An 11,131-nucleotide genomic window follows, 5' to 3' on the forward strand; every position below is an offset into this window, starting at 1 on the left:
GCAGGGACTGTGACCCTTTCTTAACACCTTATTGTCTCTGTATTTTTACTATTTATGAAATGTTATGCATATGTTTGGAGTAATTCTTTGCTTCCTTATTTTTTATTACTGTATATCAAGGCCAAATTCCTCTACAGTCCCCCGGTTTTACCCCTGAAATTTCAATTTTCTTCTATATACCTGTGCTTGTAGGAATTTTTTTTCAAGTTTTGCGTTCCATCTCCCACTCATATCCTGTAGAAAAATAATGTAGTTGGAGCTGAAATGTCTTCATGAATAAGATTGATCTATGAGATGTTGCTTCCAACAGTAATTTCTTTTTTTTTTGTCAACAAATAATTTTTTTCCTTCTATATCAACATTCTTAGCCATATTTCAGTTAAATAATACAGTACTGGACACCCTAATTTGTATCTATAAACACTTATGCAGTATAAAAATGAAAACCACTAATTTACTTACAGATGTCTTTCTATCTTTATTAAAGATAAATTTAAAGCCTTTAGGATTTTCTGCTTTTTAAAGTTTTATTTTTTATAGGATTACATCTCGTTTATGGAAGTAACAGTCAAGACTCAATATAGCTGGATATCTTCAGATCAGCTGATTTACAATCCCAGTATTAAAAATGTAAAAATAAGTGGAATTCCCAGTATGTGCATTAGATGAGAAAAAAAAACTAGCTTGCTTACAAATACCTAGTAACCTAATCATAATGACATGTCCTGCTCTCATGGGGTGTCCGAGAAATAATTTGCTGTGCTTAGTTATATCTGGTTTGGTTTTGGAAAAGCTTTGCTTAGAAAATTTGAAAGTGATTCAGAGTTTGTAGAATTATTAAAGATAAGCAAAGTAACAAATTAAGATCTTTCAGATTAATGGTTCAGAACAAACTAAATTATTTGGATTAGTTTCTGGTTTAGATCAGAAAAATATGAGTCACTTAGTAGACAATCAGGAATTTTTAATACCCCTGGAAGATTGCACAGAGACACACATTGCTTCAACTTGACTTACTCCTAATAAGATGAAAGTCACATCTGCTCTTGAAGCTTTGTCACTGTTTTAGAGAACAAAGAAATTCCTCATAATCAGTATACTCCCAGAGGTCCATGCTAAAACAGTCATGTAGCTTCTAAAACAGATCTTTGGTCTTATCCAGGCAAAAAAAGATCTGGTCTACCTATACTAAATACGATACATTACTGTGCTTAATATAAAACATCTGCTTGAAATATAAAACATATTATATTCATAAAGTCAAATTGAATAAGGTGATATTCTCTGTTGACATGGATTTCCATGACTATATAATAAAATAAAAAAAAAAAAAAGAAAAAAAAAAGATAAACCAACAAAGAAACTGTTTCAAGCATTAACTCCAGTTAAGACAGACTACCTTATGCCTCTGTAGCCTAAATCTAGTCCTGTGTATAACACATTTTCTCTGGGCATGACAACTTAGATGTTCCAAAATGGAGCTAAGAGACAAATCAACTGTTTAAGACAGTGGGGAGATGGAGTCCAGTGTTTAGAGGTGGGTTAGGGTATAAATCAAGGTCTGGGAATAGCTATGTTGATGGATTGGATAGTAAAAGTAAGTTGGATCTTAACATAAGTGAGTTTAGCTAGGCAAAGTATAGTAATTTACTTTTAACAACAACCCATGGCCAATGGATATTAGTTCTAGGGAAAGGATTCAGTTCTTTAAAGGCTGATTGGTAAAGCTGTGCAGGAGCATAATAGAATAATATAACCCATCAACACAGCTGTCCAGGTGGATGAACTTTTGTTTCTGTGCTATAAACTGTGAAACTTAAATTCAGTAGTAAACATAGATGCCAATACATTAGAACTCAAAAGAAAACATAAGTCTTCAGGTAAGAGCTTTCATTTTTCATCTCCTATATATATTTCCATATTTTGATATATGACATGTGATGTAGGGCTAACATTTTTGGCATATCAGTCCAGTGAAAGGCTAAGAGAAAACTGGGCAACAATTGAGCAAAGTGATCTTGACTCAAATTCCTATCAACAACAAATCAGATAACATGGGTGGGTTGTGACAGAAAGAAATCATAATATTATTCCATGTAAGCTGTAGATACATTTTCCAACTCACAGTAGGAAATCATTGAACATTACTGTGTTCACTGTCATGAAAACCATTTATGCATAGTTATAACTCCTATGCAAAATTGACCAAATAATGAAATGAAAGCTGTTCTGAGTAACTCTTTACTTTATTCTAAAAAAAGCAGTTAATTGCTTCCGGATATATTAGAGTTTATTGGTATTGTACAGATGTGTATAATCACTGCCTTTCCCTGCTTGAATAGCAGCCATCTGTTTGTCTTTGAATGACTGAAGCATTTAATAAACACACTTCTGTTCGTATCTGAGAAGTAGTCACTCTTTCCCTGCCAAGATAAATAGGATGGCATGACACATAATGAGATTCATCTATTAATACCACTAACGTATGTAAGTATTGTAACTGGCTGCTCTGATTTTGATTGGATAGTTAGTTTTCTTCATTGTAACTTGTACAGGACTACAGTTTGGATTTGTGCTGGAAACAGCGTAGACGGTACACTAATGTTTTAGCTATTGATGAGCAGTACTTACACAGCACCAAGGCCTTTTCTGTTTCTTCACGTGCTGTCCCACCAGTGGGTAGGCTGGGGCTGCACAAGAATTTAGGAGGGGGACAAAGCTGGGACTGATGAATCCTACTGTCCAAAGGGGTATTCCACATCCTATGACATTTTACTCAGTAATCAAAGTAAAGAGAAAAAGAATGAGGCCACATAAGCAGTTGTGGCCTTCATTTTTCCAAGTGGCTGATATACGTGATGAAGCCTTGCTTTCCTGGAGATGGCTGCACTCCCACCTGCTGAGAGCAGTAGCGAATTAATTCCTTTTTTTTTCTTTTCTGGTATGTGCAAATTGGTCTTTCTCTTTTTAATCATCTCAATCTCAACCCACATGTTCTTGCACTTTTACCCTTATAGATCTTTTTTCCTGCCCTTCTGTAAGGGAGTGATTGAATGGCTGTGTGTGTTGTATCTGTCTGCGAGGTTAGACTATGACAAGACTGACTTACACCAATACAACAATTTTTGAAAGAGCTCCTATGATGTTGTAAATTCAGCTGTGCTAAATAAATATCAATCAATTGTAGCATAGAAATCACAGTTAGGATTCTTTCTCTTTTCATCAATATGAAATATTTTCCTAAGAACTGCCTCGAGAATTGTTGCATTATCCCTGTATTCTTACAATTTAGCTAAAGAGAAAAGTAGAAAGAATAGAGGGAAAAAAAAAAAGAGAGAGAGGGAAAAAAGAAACTTCTAAGTAATTTCACTATTAAATGAACAGGAGCCTTAGAAGCCAGAAAGCTCCATTGACCAGTTACAAAAGCTTTGGCATTCAAACAGTGTCCAATAACTATATTGTTGTTACTGAGATATTTTCATTGAATATTGAATACCACTTCAAAAATATAATTGAACTATAACCATAAAGAATAAATGATTTTAAACAAATTAAATATCACTTAATCTTTAGGTATTTTTTAATCTAAAACCTGAGTATATGAGAAAGATTCCTTCATACTGCCTCTAAATTTCCAGGTACAGACACTGGCAAGCAGAAAACATGTAAGTTACCAAACAACTACTTTAAAAATTTTGGTAGTCAATAAGGGATCAATGGAAAATCTAGATTAATTTTGAAATCTCATTGTAATAAACATCTCTTTTTTTTTTTTTCACTTCATCCACAGTTACAGACACAACCAGAAACTTCATTTATCATTTTTGAAGTAATTGCATATGTTGAAGAGAATCAAATGTACCTTATAAAGTCTGATGGACAATGAACCATTTTATGGTTGAAGCTTTCATATAGTTGCACTTAATTTCAGACTTTTTCAGTGTTATTAAGAAGTACTGAATCAGAGTCTTCTGAGCATCTGATGTGAATATCATGAAAATGGTAATTTTTCTTGATGTGAAGAAGTTCCAGTCTTTGAAGCCAGTCATTTTCAAAATCGAATTTACCTGTCAAAGAGACCATCTCAAAAAAAAAAAAAAATGGCAACAACTAATGCCAAATGAGACAGAGTTGCACAGATGTCTATAGATATCTGTCTGCAATGGTTATCAATGGAAGCCTTTTGAGAGCATTCAAATCTTAGCCTTCTCCAGAGGCTTGGTTTTGACAGCTCAAGAACAAAGTGGAGCCAGTGCAGCCAAGGGTGGACTTTGCCCAGCCAGTGGTGGTGGGAATAGGCCCCCAGGCAGTGCTGCAGGATGGTCACAGCTGGGATCCACCCTCAGCCCTTGAGTGATGCCTTTAGTTGAGGGTTTCCCTGCCCTGCCTGGCCCTACTGAGCCAGACCCCATGAGTAAGCTAACTAACCTCTTGGATGGGCCTGCAGAACCCTGTCCTCCTAGATCTCCATGTACATCCCAGGGTTGTATCTGACCCTGTTCCCATCACTGGGTCTAATCATGACCCCATAGCTCCCCATCAGATCCAGAAAGCTGCCATCCTTGAATATCTGCAAATTGAAAACTTACATACACTGGTCTTCCATGTGTGAAAAACAGCATTCACAAATATCCACAGTTTTTCTAAGACGGAAGATTAAAGTAGTTCAGAGATGCCTAAACCTTTCAGATTAAATTAGTGGTCAGTGGTCCTGTTTTTTCTCACATTTGATCACAAAGTTAGGTTTATCATTTTAACCTGAAGCTCTATAAAGGTGATAAAAATGATATAATATTTAACCTTCTTCCATGAACACTAGTACTAGACAGATCTTACTGTCGTGGTTTTGCTTTGGGTCAATTTTGCCTTCCACCCCCCACATAATTACCACTAGTTGAGAGTAAGTTTTTGCAGACAAAAGAGAGACAGGATTTGGGGAAAACAGTATAAACATTTATTACTAGTAAAACAAAAACTATTAATAAATGAAAAACTAAAGAACTATATCTATAACAATTTCTACTCAAGTTGAAATGCTATATATACACAGAAATACTTCTTCCCTCTTTATACTAGTCCAAGGAGAAGAAGTAGTCTCATTCTGTATTTTTGGAGTTCCAGTTCTCTCCTTCTAGTAGCAGATCCTCAGCAGCAGCAGCCCTTTCATTGCAGTTGGAACTTTTTCTCTTTCCCTCTCGCTCTGTGTTGGCTTCCAGGGCTGGGCTTACCCCCTCCTGGGCTAAAACCGAAGGCTGGGGGTTACCCAGGTCCTGAAGGGTCTTCCTTCCATAGGCTTGCAAGGGGACACTTGCTTACTATGGATCTTCTTCCACAGGGTTACAGGGGATAATGGCTTAAGAGTTCACCCCTGTTTCCCTATGGAGGTCCCTCCCCATGGGAGAACAGTCCTTGATAGACTTCTCGGCATGGGTCTAGCACGAATCCACACACGCACGGATTCCAACATCTCACATGGGCCGTCTCGCTCCAGCATGAGATTTCTCAGAGTTACACAATCTTCAAAAGCAGTATAGATCCACACACACACACGGATCTCAGTATCCCACCTGAGTCGTCAATGCTCCAGCACAGGTTTCCCTCAGGGTCACAAATCTCCACCAGGACTCTGCCTCACTTCAGTCCTTCTCATGAAGTTTAGGTTCTCTTTGGTACATCCACAGACTCTTCTATTAGCTGCATAGGGGGTCTCCTTACTTTAACAAGCTTTTACAAGTAGCAGGGATTACTTTTCAGTCTTTTCCCTGCTAAGGAAAGAGAGCAGAAAAGCAGGGGGAAAACAAGCCTCCCCCCTTTCGCACTTTACTTTTCTTGTTGCAGTTTCAGCTGCCAGCTTCGACCTTGGAAGTTCCGTTACCTTTCGGTTGGAATTCTTCCACAGCGGTTTCTGTCTAAGCAGTTCGTCTTTTAAACTTTTTTTTCTCTTCACTGTCTTACAAGAGAGAAGGGAAGACTTCAATGCTACACCTGCTCCCCCCACCCCGGTCGAAGCCGGGGGAGGAGGGAGCCTGGCCCTGCTCAGGCCCAGTACTCCTCTCCCCTACATGGCTGCTACTACTAATTTCAACTGTGCCAACAACCTTCTCTTCCGTTTTCTTGAAGATGTAATTAGTAAAGGCGTTACTGGACTTTTGATTGGCCTTTTTGTCCGGAAATTACCTGGACAAAACCATCCTCAGTCCCAGGGATGGGCTGATGGGCAAAACCACGACACTTACTTAATTTGAGTTGCTTCACTAACAGACACTTCATCAAAGTTTTCAATATAAAGAAGGAGGATAGATTCTTTCAGGAAAAAAATCAACTATTCTGAAGATGTTAATTCCTATCCTGAGGTAGCTATGTTGCTACATGAACTGTCTGTTCTGAATAAGACAATGTCTTAAATTAGACAGCTTAGTGCCTAGAGATATATCTAGGTCTTTCCTTTGAGGACAAGATAAGTGTTATGAGAATTTGCAAGTGATTACAAGTTAAAAGAATTGAAACTGTAAATTCTTCTTGAAATATAGCTGCATGATCAATCTTTCTGTTTCCTGAAGAAGAAAATAATCTTTTGTTTGAAAAAATACGTAGCTCCAATTTTATGCATTAAGCTCTTATTCCCAAGCTATATCTGAGCAACTGTGACTTCTTTAAAAGTAAGGTTACTAATTATTAACATATCTAATAATAATAATAATTAGATTCCCAGAAAAAAATAAAACAATAAAAAACCACACAACTGTCTTAATGATCCAGACAAAATCTGAATACATAAATAATTCATTTAAGGAAGAAAAATATTAAAATTAAAAAAGATAAGGTAATTAATTTTTCAGAAATTCAGGGTTTGTTAGACTTAAGGAATATGTGAGCATGTCAGTGAACATAAATGCCTGATGTCATATAAAACAGATTGTTTTTAAACCACTTACTCTTTGTAATTTTAAAACAAAGAGTCCTTAAAGAATTTTGCAAGATCATTTTCATCATTTAACAGGTTTATACTTCTTAAAAATATACACCTAATTGAAAGTTAAGAATCTGATATTGTTGATTATGCAATAATTGCAACCATTCTTTTTTGGAATTGTTTTTTTTATCTTTAAGTTACTGATGATGTTCTCAATCTAATTTTATCTCAATGAACTTTAGACTTGGGATTAGAGAATTTAATTTAATAGCTAGGCATTCTGAGGAGTAGGAATTTTCCCCCAGTTTCCCAAATGTAAGAAAAGTTTTATGCAAAATCTATTTATTAATAAAATACACAAGCCATGACATATTATTCAGTTGTGCATATTGGCTGCTCTACTATCACCTGCTGGCTGTTACTCTTGTTTTTATGCTGAGAGTTTATCGGGGTTCTTATTTTAAATTGTATTTTGCTGTTTGGTTTGGTTATTTTTTGGGGAATTTTTTTCTGGTTTTAAGTTTGTGGTTTGTTTCTTTGGATTCTTTTGTTTGTTTCTGTTTTGGTTTGGTTTGGTTTTTTGGGGTCTATTTCTGTTTGCATAGGGGGGTTGGAGTTTGTTTTTGTTTTGATTTTTTTTTCTTTTGAAAACAGATCAATCACCAAAGGCTGGTCATGACCCTTATCTGCTTCTTTTTCATTTAGACTTATAAAATTGATCAGTTAAGGGATTTGAAGGACAAAAGAAATTTAACAGTAGAGGTGGCTGGATTTTGGTAGTGAATGAGAGGGTTATCTTAACTGGGGAGAGGCAGAGTAGTTTTGAGAATTACTTTACTTCGTATTGATTTATTCTGCATAAGTATACAAAGTTTTGACCCTTTGCCTAATAACCCAGGATCCTGAAAGGAATGAAGGGTTGTATCTTTTATTATCAGTCATCAAGTATGTATTTAATGTGTGCTATGAGGGAGTCTATATAACTTCTTTAAGTAATAGGATAGAGGTAACAACAGCTGATTAGATATAAATGCGAGTGCAAAGACTCACACAAAGAGGGAAGAAAAAGAAAAAGGAGACAGCTTTCTCCTGTTAATGGGATGTTTGGGTTCTTGTTCCTTTTAGAAACCCTACTTTTTCTAAGGCTCTCAGCGGTGACTTCCAGCAGGGTTCTCATTAATCTAAATTTCTGTGTGCTTCCAGGGTTTTAAATTACACTTGTTAATGCACATGCTGCTCTGCATGTGAATTCTGTGAGATCAAACCCAAGGAACAGAAACAAAGATAGATGTAAATACTAGAATGTGTGGAGGCCATTAATTAATTGTGTGGACATTTTACTTCAAATGCTCCTGATCACATGGATTTTTATGTTTTTGTCTGTCTCTTTTATCTTCTGAACTAACAGGCTGCTATTTATGATACTTGAGAGGAAGGTGAAAAATCGAAAAGAAATTAACTCTTTCTATATTTTTCGAAAATAAGCATCCAGACCAAGAACTGAAGTGACAGTGCCAGTCTCACTGAGAGAAAAGATTTTAGATTCCACATTGCAGGGCGACACACACACACAAAATCACAAGTACAGAAAAAAAAAAGTCAGTTTTAGCTTGTTTTATTATAAAATTTGCAATAGTTAAACAGATTCAAAATCATGACAAAAAAAACCTCTTAATTCCATTGCTTTCAGGATAAATGTTAATACCAGTGTGTATGATGTAGATGTATAGTGTGAACATATATATCTAAAGTTAAGAGAAAAATAAACTAATCCTATAGATCTTTTAGTCAGGATCTATCATATTGGTCTTTGGAAAGAATGACTGTTTTTTATAGGTTTTATTCATTTTCTGGTTATCTCTCTTAGTTGAAATTATGTTTAGAAGCAAGTTTTCATTTCCTTTTAACAGAAAACATACAGAGCAGCTATGCATGCCCCAGGGGAGGTACTGGGGCACTCCCACATAGCCTAAGCCCAATAAAAGATACAGGGGCTTCTTCCCTTACCACTTGGGCTTCTTCCCTCACCACATGGGACTTCCCTTACCATCATGGACTTTGCTCAATACACAGGCTTCTTCCCCCACCACTCTTGGCATCACTTCAACCATCACCTTGACCAGACTGGGAATGTCACCATCAGGAAGACCATAACACAAGGATCAGTGGGATGATGTCAGAATCCACAGAGTGATGATACTTCTTCTACTTAATCTGTCTCTCTGTCAATCTCTTTGTCTCCTCCCTGCTCTCTTTTTCCTTTTTCTTCCTGTCTGTCTCTACCTCACATTTACTGTTAAATAAAAATCCATACATGAAAACTTTAAATATTCAGTAAAATCTGAGTTATATTTCTTCTTTTTCAAAGTGCAGACTGTATCCATAACAACACCAAGCCCAGACTCCCTACCCACCCAAGCAAGAAGTACACACTAAAACAGGTGCACACTGTTCCTACTCTGTAGCCTGTGAGAATTGTGTAGTGGGTTGGCCCTGGCTGGATGCCAGGTACTCACTACAACTGCTCTCTTACTCTCCTCTGCAACTGGTCAGAGGAGAGAAAAAAAAAAAAAAAAAAAAAAATCAGCAAACCATTCATGAGCTAAGAGCTGGGAGAGGTCAGTTACTGATCACCATCCCGGGCAAAACAGACTCAAAGTGGGGATATTACTTAAATTTATTACTAACAGGATCAGAGCAAAAGAGTGAGAAGTAAAATAATCTTAAAAACACCTTCTCCCCATCCCTCCTTCCTTCCGTGTTCCCTCTTCTCCCTGTCAGCCATGCAAGGGGACAGGGAATGGTGTTATGGTCAGTTGCTGTTTCTGCTGCTGCTCAGGGAGATGAGTCCTTCTACTGCTCCCATGGGGTCTCTCCCACAGGAGACAGTTCTTGATGGACCTCTCCGGCATGAGTCCGTCCCTCAGGCAACAGTTCTTCACAAACTGTTGTCCTGTGGGTCACTCTTCCATGAGGTGCAGTCCTTCACAAATGAGCTGTACTGATGTGGGTCCCCCACAGGGGCCGCAAGTCCTACCCAGGTAAAAAAACCTGCTCCAGCACTGATTTCTCTCTCCATGGGCTGCAGGACCCTGCTCCATCTCGGACCTCCCACACGGTCACAGCCTCCTTTGTGCATCCACCTGCTCCAGCGTGGGCTTCTCCACGGGCTGCAGGTGGGTCTCTGCACCCTGATGTTCCTCTATGGGCTGCAGGGCCTCAGCTCCGGCGCCTGGAGCACCTCCTTCCCCTCCTTCTGCACTGACCTTGGTGTCTGCACTGTTGTTCCCATGTTCTCACTCTCCTCTCCTGTGGCTGGACTTCTCTCTGCACAATACCTTTCTCCTCTTAAATATGTTACTACAGAGGTGTTAACTATCATTCCTAATAGGCTCAACTTGGCTGGTGGCGGGAAGCCTGTCCTGGAGCTGGCTGGCATTGGCTCCACCAGACAGGGGAAGCTTCTAACAGCTTCTAGCAGAAGCCACCCCTGTAGCCCCCACACTACCAGAACTCAGCCACAGAAACCTATTACAGACTGTTATCTCCATCAGCTGAGAGATGTTTCAAAATCACTGTGTCTCTCCTCCTGAGGTTATGTTATGGTCAGTCAGGAGTGCAAGAATCAAAAAGCAGAAAAGGCAGAGTCTGATTCTCTCAGTTTGAGTAGTCAGGTGGGAGAGAGTGACATCTATGATGAGACATAAGAATCCCGTTCATGCAACTAGTTTTGTTTCATTTTATTCCATTTTTCATATAATACTATTACACAGTTCTATGGTAAGGACCATGTATGGAATTTTTCTCTGTTCCTTTCCAGTGGATGCTGTGGGGGTTTTTGTTTTGGTTTGGTTTTTTTGTTCGTGTATTTTTTTTCTTTTAAGAAAACTGTAACTTTATTGAGCAATAATCTTCAGATAATTATTATAGATAAAGAGAATCTAACTTTCTAGAGGTGCTTAGCTTTTAATACAAATGACTAACATGGTCAGTGGAGAGGCAGTGCCTAAAATGAGTATGCTTATTTTCTCTTTTGAAGTGCTTATATCTCTACAAAGAAATCAAACTTCATTTACCTGGAGTTGTACTGATTTCACGTCGACATAATCACTTGACTTTGAAGAAACAAAAATTTTTATCTTTCCTGAGGTAATTAAAAATTACATACTTATAAGTGTGAAATAAGCAGTAAGTCAAGTGCACAATACTCTGCTTTCT

Source organism: Empidonax traillii, unplaced genomic scaffold (genome assembly GCF_003031625.1).
Source record: "Empidonax traillii isolate 1590-97213 ecotype Southwest subspecies unplaced genomic scaffold, ASM303162v1 scaffold79:size2606397, whole genome shotgun sequence".
Taxonomy (NCBI): Eukaryota; Metazoa; Chordata; class Aves; order Passeriformes; family Tyrannidae; genus Empidonax; species Empidonax traillii.